The sequence below is a fragment of the Mus musculus genome, chromosome 6 (genome assembly GCF_000001635.26).
Source record: "Mus musculus strain C57BL/6J chromosome 6, GRCm38.p6 C57BL/6J".
NCBI classification, from domain to species: domain Eukaryota; kingdom Metazoa; phylum Chordata; class Mammalia; order Rodentia; family Muridae; genus Mus; species Mus musculus.
The window spans coordinates 28,295,778-28,311,807 of record NC_000072.6 but is presented as its reverse complement, the minus strand read 5'-3'; the positions used below and the strand labels follow the sequence as shown (position 1 = coordinate 28,311,807).

At 40.8% G+C, this 16,030-nt stretch overlaps 1 protein-coding gene across 3 annotated transcripts in view; it reads left to right on the top strand.

Moving 5' to 3' along the window:
• Zfp800 (zinc finger protein 800) overlaps positions 1–16,030 on the top strand; it is a 187,486-nt gene that overhangs the window by 86,226 nt on the left and 85,230 nt on the right. The window lies entirely within an intron of this gene.

Genomic DNA, 16,030 nt, shown 5'->3' with positions numbered 1-16,030 from the left:
ACCTCTCCACCATGTTGTAACATTCAATACTATTCCCTACCAGCTTTGGAAAGGAATAAAGATTCAGTAGTATTAATTTTTAAATGTTCACCTCATATTTGACCTGGTCTCCACTCATCCACTATACATGAAGACAGGTAAAACCCTTGACTCTAGTTAGATGCTGATGTTAGTAATGGTGGCGAGGTGGGTAGTTAGTTATGGTGGTAGTGGAAGTGTTGGTGGTGGTAGTGGTAGTAGCAGTTAAGGGGTTGCTGAAGATTGGTGATGGTGATGGTGGTGGTGGTGGCCATGGGGTTGTAGTTGATCATAGTAGCAGTGGGGCTTGCTGGTGGCAGTAGCCGGGTTACTACAGAATATTGGTAGTGAAGGTGGTAATGGTGGCAGTGGGGCAGTGTCACAATGGTAATGGAGGTGGTGATTTGGGGGATGGTAGCTATGGAATTGCTGACAGTTATTGTTGATGGCGGTGATGGTTATTGTGGTAATGGCAGCTTTGGATTTGATAGTGGTGATGAAATGAACTAAAGAAATGGTTTGTTGGTGGCACACGCCTTTGATCCCAGCACTTGGAAGGCAGAGGCAGGGGGATTGCTGAGTATGAGGCCAGCCTGGTCTACAGAGTGAGTTCCAGGACAGCCAAGGCTACACAGAGAAACCCTGTCTAAAACAAAACAAAACAAAACAAAACAAAACAAAACAAAACAAAACAAAACAACAACACAAAAGAAATGGTTTGCACCCCGACTGAATGAAGTGTGGGGACTGTCTTAGGTCCCTTCGTTATATCTCCTTCACACTGCTCCCTTCTGCAATCTCATGGGGATTGAATAAGAAGGACTGAGGCTGCAAGTGCCCCATGGTGGCACAGTAGCAGTCACATCTCTGTCATACATAATATCCCTGAGCCACTATACAGGCCGGTGACCGAGTCTCCATCTTGTCATCGTTATGCCAACTACTTTATTGTTGTCGCTCTGCAATCTTTGCTCTCCTACAGTAGTGTTTTTAAAAAGTCACATTATTTTTATGCAGTAAAACTTTTCCTTTTTAGGTGTATGGATTAGACTTTTTGAAAAATCTAGGTTTTCGTGGAACCGCTTACATCTGAGATACACAATGAATGCACTGCTCCAGAAGGAGGTTGGCGGCCCTTTGTAGGAGTCTCCCGTCTCTCTTTCCAAGCTCTGTCTCTGCAGATTTGTCTTTCTATGATAGTATAGACTTTTTTTCTGAGCACAACCCTCAGTGTTTCTGAAGTTTTCTGTGTCTGTTAGTGGTTACTTTAGGTGTTCTCCCCAAGTGCCAAACTTTCTTCTTTAAATAATGTTTACAAATGCATAGAAATATATCTGAGATTATATAATGAAAATCTGAAAATGTCTTATTAAAGTATTAAAAGAACTACTTTATGTTATGGGGATATGTATTCTCTATAGCTCATTAAGGACTATCTCTATTAACTCATTAAGAACTAGCTATTGCTAATATCTCTTAAAAGGTCTAATATGTATTATAATATCAAATCATCATGAGAATACAGTGTAGTTTGAGATATATATCTGTAATAGATATAATAAGACATGACAATATTGATGGTTTTTATTAGTGAAAAAGTTGGGTTTTATTCATATATTGCCTTGGGTCATGTATTTTGATAATGATAGAAAATGAATTTTAAACAGAGTCTGGTCAAAATGAAGTTTTATGAGCCTTTCTAATATAAATCATAAATTCCCTGACTTCAATTTGTACACTGTGGCTCCTATGTTTCTGGGTTTTCTCTCTCTGCTTCTCTTAAATATCTGTAATCAGTCAATATGCAGAGAAAGGGCTGCAGGAGATTTTTTTCTGGACCTGGCTTGGCAGTGGCAGAGGTGACCTCTTACATTCTTGGGAAAGAACTTGGTCATATGGCTCCACCTATCTGTGAGAGGGAAGAGGGAACCTGCTATAGCCTTGTATTAAAAAGTGAGGTGACTGGAGCATGGTAGGTAAGCCAGACTGCTCCTGCTTATTTAACCCTTGTGATAGATATCATAATAAGAGACCATCTTATTGATTCTAGCATGATTTTAAACAATCTAATGATAACATCATTCAATTAATAAGCCTGAAATTCAGGACAAATGTGGATTTTTCTCATCTAATACCTAATGCTTTTTGCAGGATGTTTTGATTGTCATTTTTAATGCCCTGTGGTTGAAGGATCACTGTAAATATCTACATGGATGAGAATATTACTCCTTTCTCTACAGGGCCCTTGTGTCTGGGGTTTAATGTTCTGTGGTTTCTGTCCTGAAACTTAACTAAGACATTGGTGGAACAATGTTTAGTCAGTGTAGACTATTGATACAGGAAGTGTCATTTTCCTTTGTCTATGACATCCCTTGTCAGGCTCTTCAGCTTTCTCTATCTTGGGGCCCTGGATCCACCTTTCCTCCACAAATGACCACTGCCACTGTCAGCCTGGGTCAGCAAGCAAGCTGCTTCAGCAGATGGGAAATATCACTGTTGCCTCTTTCTGCCTCAGTAAGGGTTCTTGGTTAGGTGCAAGGAGGGCCAGAGTCAGAAGCATGCCCTCTATTGTCTCGAGATAGGACAAGATGTCAGCCATCTCCTTTTAAAAGTTATAGCATCATGGTGTATTTGTCAGAGAGATAAGACAAAGCATTGGGCTTATCAAGGAGGTTACAATCCTTTGAGTACTTTCCTGTCTCAATGCAGAGGAAGATGGCGGAGGTGCACAGTAGCAGTGCTTACATGCTCAAAAATAAAAGAACAGGGACTGGAAAGATGGCTCAGCAGGCTGGGCATGGTGGCGCATGCCTTTAATCCCAGCACTTGGGAGGCAGAGGCAGGTGGATTTCTGAGTTGGAGGCCAGCCTGGTCTACAAATTGAGTTCCAGGACAGACAGGGCTATACAGAGAAACCCGGTCAAAAAAAAAAAAAAAAAAAAAAAAAAAAAAAAAAAAAAAAAGAAAAAAGAAAAAAAGAAGAAGAAGATGGCTCAGAGGTTATGAGTATTTATTGCTCCTGAAAAAGGACCCGGATCTGATTTCCAGAACCCATTTCTAAGGGATCCAGTGTCCTAATCCGGCCTCTGTAGGTACTCGGCATGAGTATGGTACACTTACATACTGATTTTGTTAACTATGGAGCATTACTTATGTGTTAAAAGTAACAGTATACTTTACAGTTTTAAATTTTATGGGACACATTATAGTAACTCAATGCATGTATAGTTGTTATATACCGTGTGTATGAATCCAGTTGGGGCACTACATATTTCTAACTCTACTCATTCATCTTTTCATGTGATGGGAATTTTTAACTCTTCTAGCTATTTTGAAATACATCATGTAACTATTGAAAATAAGGATGTCCAGATTTTTAAAAAAAATGCTTTTACAATATTTTTGAAAATGCAGGTTGGTTGGTTGGTTGGTAACTTTGCTAGTTGGTTCTCAAGTAGTAAATTTCAAGTGGTATGATATTAGGTCTCATAAAAATGGCAATCGACTTTGTTCTTCACTTCAGGAAAGTGGAGGGACTAGAGACTGAAAGCAGAGGTCATTGCTCTGCTACTATTTGAGACTACTGTTTTATGTCCGTTCTCAAAGCCATGACTTCACAGGCAATAAGCATTATTGCTTATAGCAAAAAGGAATGCATTGTGTATTGATCCAATTGTGTTTCCTTCTTCAAATTTTATATTTTCAAGTTTTAACCTCTAGTCCTCAGAATGTGACTTTACTTAGAAATACGGTCATCGCAGAATTATTATAGACTCAAGGTGGGGTCATAATGTATGTTCCTAACACACTATGACTGGTGTCTCGATACAAAAAGGGGATTGGGACATACGCATTTATACAAGGGAAATACCACATGAGGGCTGAAGTTATGCTCCACTAAATCAAGGACTCCCTAGCAAGTCCATTCCTTCACCGGAATTAGAGCCTCTTTCCTTGGGATTCTGGTATATACTGAAGAGCAGCTGAGACATCTAGGCTAACAACAACTTGATTCTTGAACTCTCTATTAGCAGGTAGGCATTGTTAGTCTCTCTCTCTCTCTCTTTCCCCCACCTCTCTCTCTCTCTCTCTCTCTCTCTCTCTGTGTGTGTGTGTGCATGTGTGCACGTGTATTTTCATTCTATAAGTTTTGTTTCTTTAGAGAACCCTGACAAATACACTGGAGTTTATAGACTCAGAAGATTATATTACCTCCTACTTGGAGTCATTGATATCACTTATTTCAGCCTATCTCTTAACTATTAAGTTTTGACTCTTTTTTTTAACCTCTGAAGTTGACCTAACTTTATTAATCTTGATACCTGGCTTGTGTCAGCAACAATTATCTAAAATCTTTTGACATCTTGGGAGGTAAGCCCATTCACCTAAGACCTTGGCACCTGCCACAGCACAGAGAAGGTTTCCTTCACTTTCATGAGAGCAAGAGGAAAATGTAGACAGACCAGTGGCTCTTATGCTCTCAGACCTGCTGGCCTACTTCCATAACTAATGCGTTGTGAAGCATCTTTTATTACCCTCAAATGAAAGTCACAGATAGTACAAATTATCTCCCCGTATAATTCCAAAAACTAATATAACTCAAACCTAATAAAAAAAAGAGAACCAAGAATGAAATAATATGTTATAAAATAATGAGTCTTTCAACGAGTAAGTGCCTAGGCATGTCCATACTAGAACATGTAATGATGGAGTCAGATGTGTCTGTCTTATACATGAAAAACTCAAATTTAAGGGAAGAAACTGCTTTGTATTAGAAGCACAAGAAAGTGAAAGAGAAGCATGGGTGGAAATAAAAACACCAGCTAGAACTGGGACGTGCAACAACTGATCATACTTATTTGAATGTGGTGAGAGAGGGGAAATGACTGTAATTGAAGCATGGATAATAGCTGAGAGAAATTACAGGGAGCTGAAAAGGGGAAATGAAGAAATACGGGATTTGTACAAATGAACTTGGGCTTCTTCTTAGTACAATGTGAACTAAGTCCCCTCATGATGACACTGGAAAAATGAGACACAAAAGCATTTGCAAAAGATACATCTCACCTCTCAATATCCTACTGAATCGAACATTTGGTCTCTGGAAATATTTTAGATATTAAATCCTTAGTTAGGCTAAGAAGAAGACAGATTGAAAAGCAAAACTATCAGAAGAGGACACCAAGAGGATTATTTGGCAGGTTTCTGAGGACAGAACTGAAATATGGTCTAAAAACTATAGGCCACTAAAATTATGTGATTATATTTATATAATTTTCATCATAAGCCATTGAAGCATAAATAGCATTAAACAACATTAAAATACTTTAGTTAGAAATGACCAAATATTTTTAAATGACTCATTGTTAACATTCTCTGCTTCTGAGTCTGTTAGAAGGGAGTCTTGAATTCTGTCAGGGCTATATTTGCATGTCAGAGGACGAGAACAGACGGATAAAGAAAGCAAGCTGCAACAGTGATTCAATACCATGAGCATATTCTGCCGGTCACTGCTGGTGTAATGTTTTTAAGGAATGAACAGCTCTTCCAAACAAAGCAAGGTATACTTGATCCTGTTCACGTGGTAGCTTCATCCCTTGGATCCACTGTACATGTAGCCAGACATACATCATTCTATGTAGGCTGGTGTTTGATGCGAGCCTTAGATAATGGCAAGGAATGTCTTTATCTGTAGGAAAGTCTAATGGTACATTGCAAAGTCAGGTAACTCTCCAAGAGATACAAAGTGAGGCTGAAAAGCGTCTTGCTGTGTCCACTGAGGGCACAATTCAGGGTCCTCAAATGACAGAAATGTCAGCTGGGGTGTAATGACCTACCTATAATTCCAGCACTTGGGAGTCAGGGACAGGGGTTCTCCAGGGCAAACTGGGCATCTAGACTAGTTGAATGGGTGAGCTTTGAGTTCTGCAATAGATATTGCCTCAACAAATAAAGTCCAGAGGGACCTGAAAGCAACCTTCCCCACCACCTCGCACGTGCACACACTCCCACATATGAGAACACGCACACACATAAGCATGCACACCACCATTACTACCACCTCCACAGCAACAACAAAAAGATATACAAATGGCAAACAAATATGAAAAGATGCCCAACCTTATTAGCCATCATGGAAATGCAAATCAGACCACAACGGGATACTACATCATACCATGTGTGATGGCTATCATAAAAAGACAACAATAGGTGTTGCAATGCTTTAAAAATGGAAACCTTCATATACTCCTGGCAGATAGGATAACTTTGAACAGTTATTTTCTCCAAAAATCTTAATTTTAGCATTACCATATGACCCCAAAATTACATTCCTGGGTATATATCCAGGAAAACCAAGACTATTTGTCCACACAAAATTTCTATACTAATGCTCATCAGCAACCTGAATCAAAATATCGTAAAAATGTAAACAACTTAAGTATCTGTCAGTAGGTGCAAACTAGAGGTATACCAGTAAAATAGTATACTATTCAGACATAAAATGAAGCCCTTCTACGTGACACTACATAGATGAACAGCATTGTGTTAAGCACGTATTGGATGATTCTTTTTATGTGAACTCCACATAAGAGACAAACCCATAGCTACAGAAAACAGATATTTGATTGCCTCAAGATAGAAGGAGTTGAAGAAAAGTAGGAATGGGTATGAAAAGGTATTGGGTTTCTCCTTCAATGTCCCAAGATTGGCTATGGTGACAGTTGCTTAACTTAGTATACTAAAAGCCTTTTTGTTAGGGAGGGATGGGGAAAGATTTATATATTGATAAAGTTAGAGCTGGAAACAAAAATCATGTCTGGTGGTTTGAATATGCTTGGCCCATAGGCAGTGGTACTGTTAGGAGGTGTGGCCTTGTTGGAGGAAGTGTGTCAGTGTGGGATGGGCTTTGAAGTCTCTTCCTATGCTTGGGCTCTACCCATTTCAGAAGAGAGCTTCCTCCTAACTGCTTGAAGACACCAGTCTCTCTCCTGGTTGCCTTTGAATCAAGATGCAGAACTCTCAGCCCCTTCTCCAGCACCGTGCCTGCTGGCTTGCTGCCAGGCTTCCTGCTATGATGACAATGAATTAAATCTCTGAACCTGTAAGCCAGCCCAAATTAAATGTTTGCCTTTATAAGCGTTTCCTTGGTCATGGTGTCTCTTTATAGCAATGGAAACCCTAACTAAGACAGAAGTTGGTACCAGGGATGGGGTACTGCTGTGGTAGGCCTGACTATGTTTTTATTTGGAGGAATGTGGATTTGGGGGACTTAGGATTTAGAAAGCCATGGAATGCTTTAAGTGGGACTTAACAGCCATCCTAGTAGGAATATGGAAGACATTGGTGCTGAGGGTGATAGGATCTCTGGAGATCATTTTTACGATCTTGGTGAAGAAAGTTGCCACTTTTTGCCCTTGTCTGAAGAGTCTGCCTGAAGCTAAGGTAAAGAGATTTATATTAATTGCACTGATAAAAGAAGTCTCAAAAAAGTCCAGCATAGACTTTGTCCTCTGGTCTACCCTCATGAAGAGTATTTTTGATCAAGCATGGCAAGCTTAGAAAGCAAAACCACAAAATTTATGGTTCAAAGAGTGAAGGGGCACCAGGAAGTGCAATGGTGCTAAATTCTGTGTTCAAGGACATTAAATGGAATTAAGGGAGTGGTCACCTTGGGGCAAGATCCCACCCAGCTAAACTCAAGCATGTGCAGTTGTACAAGGGAGAATTGTATCATGTTAGCTGTTATTATGACCTGGTTATTGTTTTCATTTGCACATTAGGAGATGCAATCCCGTGTCAAATTGGCAAGGGATAGGTTGTGATGGCTATTCTCAGTTTTCAACTTAAGATCTTTAGTGAAAAGCTTAGGCCCAGGCATGGTGGTACAAAGCTTTAATCCCAGGAGACATAAGCAAGCATATCTCTGAGTTCAAGGCTAGAGCAAGTTCTAGGTAAAGAAAACCTTAAGTCCAAGCATAGTGGTGCACACCTTCAATCACAACATTCAAGAGACAGAGTCATGGACATCTCTGAGTTAAATGTGAGTGTACAGAGCAAGTTATAGGATATCCAAGCTTAGGCAGTGAAGGAGTTGGAAAACAGAAAGTTGATGATAATGTAGTAGAACAAGGAGGGCATGTTCCAGTCCTAGCAAGCAGCAGAATTCTGCAGCTTTGGTCATGTGACTCTGGCTTTAGAGTTAAAAGAAAAAAAAAGAAGGTACCACTGGGATAATTGATGCTGGTTAGTAGGAGCTAAGAAATTAGCAGTGATTAAGAAGAGACCAACATCACTGAGGTGAAATATTCTGGGAAATGCTTTTTAAGAGTACAAAGAAGCTGTGTTCCAGAGATAGCCAAGGTTGTACCTCATGCTGCAGCGGGACTTGGTAATGTGTAAGAATTACCCAGGCAGTACTGGTTTTGAAAGCATGGAGAGCAGCTGAGGCTTGGCACTGTGAGAGGCCAGGAAGGCCATCGGTAAAGGTGCAGCCTCAGTTGCAGTTGATGACACAGGCCTGAAGGGGTTATTCAAAGGATTTGAAACTTGCTAATGTGGAGGAAGCCTGTGAGAGGCTATTGGTGAAGCCTAGTTGCATCAAAAGATTCCAGCAAATTGGAGATGTTAGTATTATGGGATGATCAGCAAGAAGGGCAGCAGCAGTGGAGTGGAGTCAACAAGAGCCTAGAGTGCTACAAGAGGGCAGAGCTGGAGAAGTGACCCAATCCTTTGGAGGAGCCTGGAAGACCATGTGTGATCACAATCACTGGAACAAAAAGCTGTAAAGTTGGAGTTGACTTGGATACTCCAATATGTTAGAGATATCAGAGCTGTGGGATACCTGCTGAGGGAAGCTGCTATCAGGGAGTGGAACCAACCTGAGAAAATGAAGTTTGTTGCTTTTGAATACCAGATCTGCAACAGCAGTCAACAAGGATGAAAGGAGTTTGCTATCTGAAGAGCACTTTGACATCTGACATGGAGACAAGAAGTTTGGAGTTTGGTTTTGGTTTGGTTTTGGTCCAGTATTTCCTCACAATGATGTTTTGGAATGGTAATGTGTATCTGGTGCCATGATATGTTGGAAGTATGTGATCTGCTTTTTGATTTTGATCTTATAGGGATTACAGTTAAGAGATTGCATGAATCTCAGAAGAGACTTTGAAGTTTGGACTTGTAAACATTGATGAGACTGTGGTAGACTATTGGAATTTTTTAATTTGGACTAAATGTATTTTGCATTATGCTAAGGTTAGGTACAGCCCCCATAGACTCATGTGCTTGAACAAGCCTATGATTGGAAACCTACCAGGGATTGGAAACTTCTGTCTTAGTTAGGGTTTCCATTTCTATGAAGAGACACCATGACCAAGGCAACTCTTTTAAACACAAACTTTTTTTTCCTGTCTTGAAAAAAACCAAAAAAAAAAAAAAAAAAAAAAAAAAGAAAAAAGAAAAGAAAAAAAAAAGACATTTAATTGGGGCAGGCTTACAGTTTCAGAGGTTTAGTCTATTATCATCATAGCAAGAAGCCTTGTAGCAAGCAGTCAGGCATGGTGCTGGAGAAGGAGCTGAGAGTTCTGCGTCTTTATTCGAAGGCAACCAGGAGAGAGACTGGTATCATCAGGCAGCTCAGAGGAAGCTCTCTTCTGCAATGGGTAGAGCCTAAGTATAGAAGGAGACCTCCAAAGCCCACCCCACAGTGACACACTTCCTCCAACAAGACCACTCCTCCTAACAGTACCACTTCCTATGGGCCAAGCATATGCAAACCACCACATGGTGTTATATTGCATAGTGAGATGACTATTAATAATGCATTTTTTTAAAAACTGGAAGACAATTAGAGAGGTAAGGGCATTTGCTGCCCAGCCTGATGACCTGAGTTTGATCCCTAGGATCTACATGATGGAAAGAGAGGTTCATCTCCCACAGGTTTTCTTTTGCCCTCCATGTGAATACCATGACATGTGTACATCACCAATAAAACAAACAAGCAAGCCAAATGTAATACCGTGGTGTTTGAATGAAAATGGCCTCCACAGGCTCAGGGAGTGGCACTAATAGGAGGTGTGGCCTTGTTGGAGGACCTGTGTCACTTTGGGTGGGCTTTGAGGTTACAGATGCTCAAGCCAGCCTCAGTGTCTCTTTCTCTCACTGCTGCTTGCCAATCCAGACCTAGAACTCTTGGCTCCGTCTCCAGTGCCATGTTTGCCTGCTTGCTGCTGTGCTTCTCGCCCTGACTATAATGACTAACCCTCTGAAACTGTAAGCCAGCCCCAGTTAAATGTTTTCCTTAGTAAGAGTTGCCATGGTCATGGTGTCTCTTCACAACAATGAAACCCTAACTAAACAAATACTCAGTAAAATAGAACATTACAGATAACAATGAGGAAAAAAGAAGAAACTTTTTTTTTGGTTGTTGTTTGTTTGTTTTTGAGATAGGGTTTCATGATATATCTCTGGCTATCCTGGAACTCATTATGTGACCAGGTTGACCTCAGACTCACAGAGATCTGCTTGCTTCTGTCTAGGATTAAAGGTGTGAGCCACCATGCCTGGATACTCAACTTAATATTGAAAATCTGTTGCCACATTTGGGAGAACTGTAATAGCTATATTAAAACCAATACATAGCCTGTTAAACCTGCATAAAATGCAAAAATAAAAGCTCTTGAATAATGTTTTAGATAGGTGAATATCATGGTATGTGACTTATTTGTCAATAGAGCTGTTACTAAAAGTAAGAGCAGAATATTACAAAAGATGTTACAAAGAGAGACATCTATTATCACCTATACTGTTCAATTGAATGCTGATCATATCTTGCCCACCATTGTGACAACTAACAACTCCTCCGTGCCATCCCAGAATTTCCCGTAGTGAGAACTGCCAAGTTGTAAGAAAATTGAAAAAAGAAAACTACCCATTTTGATGGAACAGAAAAAGAACGGAAAATTCTTGAGTAAGTTCTCGTCTCTTTATTCTAAAGTTTAAAAACCTTCCAGGAGAGATGAGAGATGCTGGCCTTCTCTTTGCTTCTCTAGTATATACAAATGTCTTAGATTAGGGGGAAGAGCCCCCTAAGTGGATGGATCATTCTTTGATGAAGATACATGGAAGAAACTTCAGGGCAGGACCATGCTGTGCTCACCCAAAGGGTAGTGCTGTGAGGTTAGTCAGAAGGAGGTACAGCTCACAATCTGATTCTTTCAGTTTCCCATGTGAAATGGATACTGAGTTTAGTGTTGGCAGCTACAGTGCACAGGGCAGACGAATGGCTGAACAGGGTATGTGATCAATGCTCCAGTTATCTCAAAGGAGGCTGGGTGAAGACCACATGCATTAAATCTTCATCCTTTCTCACAAATTTCTGGGAGGGGTGAAGAGCAGTTCAGAAATTTATTTCCCACACATGTCAATAGTGAACAGTTGTAGAATATTAGCTGATTGGGGAATTCTACTCCTTGGAATACACCCAAGAAAGATTAAAATATATGTTCTAAAAGAAACTTCTACACAAAGGTTCATGCCAACATTATTTATAGTATTCTATAATTGGAAACAACCCATATGTCCAACAAAGGATAAACAAAATATGGTCTATAGTCAAAACATTAAGTAGCATTTGCCATTCAACAGAAGTGAAGTATATGCTACAGTTTGTATGAATCCTGAAAACATACTAAGTTGAAGAAACGAGAAATAAACCCCTCTCATCCAAAGAACAGGCACACTGCCTGTAAAGAGATGGTGGATTGAGCCTGAAGTATGGAGAAGGGTAGTGAAACGCCAACTTCTGGACAGACACACACTGGTCTGCACAAGAATGGGTCCTTTACATTTTTTCAGGTGCTTCTCAGCCATTCGGTATTTCTGCGTTGAGAATTCTTTGTTTAGCTCTGTGCCCCATTTTTTAATGGGGTTATCTGATTTTCTGGAGTCCAGCTTCTTGAGTTCTTTGTATATATTGGATATTAGTCCCCTATCGAATTTAAGATCGGTAAAAATCCTTTCCCAATCTGTTGGTGGCCTTTTTGTCTTATTGACAGTGTCTTTTACATTACAGAAGGTTTGCAATTTTTGAGGTCCCATTTGTTGATTCTCCATCTTACAGCACAAGCCATTGGTGTTCTGTTCAGGAAATTTTCCCCTGTGCCCATATCTTCAAGGCTTTCCCCCACTTTCTCCTCTATAAGTTTTAGTGTCTCTGGTTTTATATGGAGTTCCTTGATCCACTTAGACTTGAGCTTAGTACAAGGAGATAAGAATGGATCAATTTGCATTCTTCTACATGATAACCGCCAGTTGTGCCAGCACCATTTGTTGAAAATGCTGTCTTTTTTCCACTGGATGGTTTTCAATCCTTTGTCAAAGATCAAGTGACCATAGGTATGTGGGTTCATTTCTGGGTCTTCAATTCTATTCCATTGATGTACCTATCTGTCGCTGTACCAGTACCATGCAGTATTTATCACAATTGCTCTGTAGTACAGCTTGAGGTCAGGCATAGTGATTCCCCCAGAGGTTCTTTTATTGTTGAGAATAGTTTTTGCTATCCTAGGTTTTCTGTTATTCCAGATGAATTTGCAAATTGCCCTTTCTAACTCTGTGAAGAATTGAGTTGGAATTTTGATGGGGATTACATTGAATCTGTAGATTGCTTTTGGCAGGATAGCCATTTTTACTATATTAATCCTGCCAATCCATGAGCATGGGAGATCTTTCCATCTTCTGAGATCTTCCTTGATCATCAGGGAAATGCAAGTCAAAACAACCCTGAGATTCCACCTCATACTAGCCAGAATGGCTAAGATCAAAAATTCAGGTGACAGCAGATGCTGGTGAGGATGTGGAGAAAGAGGAACACTTCTCCATTGCTGGTGGGATTGCAAGCTTGTACAACCACTCTGGAAATCAGTCTGGGGTTCCTCAGAAAATTGGACATAGCACTACTGGAGGATCTAGCAATACCTTTCCTAGGCATATATACAGAAGATGTTCCAACCGGTAAGAAGGACACATGCTCCACTACATTCATAGAAGCCTTATTTATAATAGCCAGATGCTGGAAAGAACCCAGATATCCCTCAACAGAGGAATGGATAGAGAAAATGTGGTACATTTACACAATGGAGTACTACTCAGCTATTAAAACAATGAATTTATGAAATTCTTAGGCAAATGGATGGATCTGGAGGGTATCATCCTGAGTGAGGTAACCCAATCACAAAAGAACTCACATGATATGTACTCACTGATAAGTGGATATTAGCCCAGAAACTTAGAATACCCAAGATTCAATTTGCAAAACACATGAAACTCAAGAAGAAAGAAGACAAAAGTGTGGATACTTTGTCCCTCCTTAGAATGGGGAACAAAATACTCCATGGAAGGAGTTACAGACACAAAGTTTGGAGCTGAGACGGAAGGAAGGACCATGTAGATACTGTCCCATCTGGGGATCCATACCATAATCAACCACCAAACGCAGACACTATTGCATATGCCAGCAAGATTTTGCTGACATGACCCTGATATAGCTGTCTCTTGTGAGGCTATGCTAGGGCCTGGCAAATACAGAAGTGGATGATCACAGTCATCTATTGGATGGAACACAGGGCCCCCAATGGAGGAGCTAGAGAAAGTACCCAAGGAGCTAAAGGGGTCTCTAACCCTATAAGAGGAACAGTATTATGAACTAACCAGTACCCCCTGAGCTCATGTCTCTAGATGCATATGTAGCAGAGGATGGCCTAGTTGGCCATCAATGGGAGGAGAGGCCCTTGGTCTTGTGAGGATTATATGCTCCAGTACAGGGGAACACCAGGGCCAGGAAGCAGGATTGGTTGGTTTGGGGAGCAGGGCAGGGGCAGGGTATAGGGGACTTTTGGGATAGCATTTGACTTGTAAATGAAGAAAATATCTGATAAAAAATTGTTAAACAATATGAACTAACCAGGACCCCCAGATCTTGTGTCTGTAGTTGCATATGTAGCAGAAGATGGCCTAGTCGGCCATCATTGGGAAGAGAGGCCCCTTGGTCTTGCAAATTTTATATGCTTCAGTACAGGTGAAGGCCAGGGCCAAGAAGTGGGAGTGGGTGGGTAGGGGATGGGGGGGGGGAGGTATGGGGGACTTTCAGGATAGCATTTGAAATGTAAATGAAGAAAATACCTAATAAAAAATTGGAAATAATTGTTTAAAAAAAGAATGGGTCCTTTAACAGCCAGACAAAGATGGAGGACTGATTCAGGGGCCAACCCCTCCCAGCTGAACTATTTCAAAGAAAGGGCAGTTACCTTTAGTTGTGTACAAACAGGTTATCTTACTAGGCTCTAATGGATAGTCTCAAAGCATGGGTCTGGGTTAACCAATGGCCACACAATGATACTGGAAGTCATGAATCTGGAAAATGGACTGGGGGTTGACTGGAACAGAACATAAGTGAAAATGTGTGGGAGAGAGTAACCAGAATACACCATATACATGCACAGAACTGTCAAGAAACTAACATAGTTTAGAAAGAGAGAGAGAGAGAGAGGGAGAGAGAGAGAGAGAGAGAGAGAGAGAGAGAGAGAGAGAGAGGGAGGGAGAAAGAAAGATGTAAGTAAAAAAAGAGAGAGAAAAGGTCATGTCTATGATTTTTATAAACTGTCCAGAGTAGGCAAATCCATAGAGGAAACAAAGAACAGACTAGTGATTTCCAGAGGCTGGGGGACGAGAAGGGGCGTGACTGCTGGAGAGTATGGGTTTCTTTGGGGCGTAGTTAGCCGGTTCTGCAGTCACATACAATTTAGTAAATGGAGTCAAACTGACTAGATTGTTACCTCAAATGGTAAATTTAGTTGCCAATGATATTGCAATAAAAAGAGGTATGAACACATATACACATAGCAAAATGATGCTATATCTAATGATGCTATATCTAATGTACACTTTTGATCTATCTATCTCTCTATCTCTCTCTCTATCTATCTATCTATCTATCTATCTATCTATCTATCTATCTATCTATATTTGTATCTTCCTTGCTACATACTCTGCTGCTGCTATTTTGATCTTTGCTTGTTAGGTTTCAAACCCAGGACAAAAGGCTGAGGCGTCTATTCAACATATCAGAGTGGAACTAGCATAAGCTTCCTACCTGGTGGCATAATTTCCCCCTTCTCTAAACTTCTCTCCAGCCGAGACGCTGGGCTTCCTCTTCCCTTCCCCCAGCCTGATTGATCCCCATATAATCCAGCCATTGGGGCTAAGCCGGTTTCTTGGCCTCTTGGCCTGGGCGGCCTCCTGGGCAGCAGCAGTTCCTCTCTTGCTCTCCCTCCGCCTTTCTTCTCTCAGCCTTTCTTCTCTCAAGGTCTGGTTTAATCTGCTGGCCGCTTTTAGTCTGGACTGTTCCCTCTGCCAGCTTTCTCCCTTATCTCTACAATAAAATTTTTCTCCACGCTTTGGGAGTAGCCATGTCCTCCTCCTTTTGTTCTTTTAAAAAATTCCGTTTTAAGATGAAAGACGTCTTTGCGTGGCCTTCAGGGTTTCCCCAGCCTCCTCTCACATCTTGGCCCCTTTGCAGCCGACCCACAGACCCACGGACCCACGGAGACCTTTGCTCCGCCAGGACTGCCTGCATCTCTTCCCGCTTCACTTTGTTTTCCTGTGCTTTTTTGTTCTTTCTTTAAGGACACCTCTCATGTCTTCCTGGTCAAGGTCAAACCCTCCCTTTAACTCTCGTTGGTGGCATCTCTTATCACACCACTTAATATATTATGCACATTAAATTTGCATTTTAGTGGTACTGTTTGAACTAATCTCTTCTTCCTTCAATTAGACTATAAACTCCTTGAAGGCTAGAATAACTGTGATTCTGATGATCCCTGTATACATTACAAAATCTGACATCCAGTCCTTAGCTGACACGCAGTAATTCATATTTGTTAAACGGTTAAGTAGTAGATTGTTTTTTCTTTTGTCCCTGCAATGTCGCGGTACTTCAGTTCCAATAACGCCCATT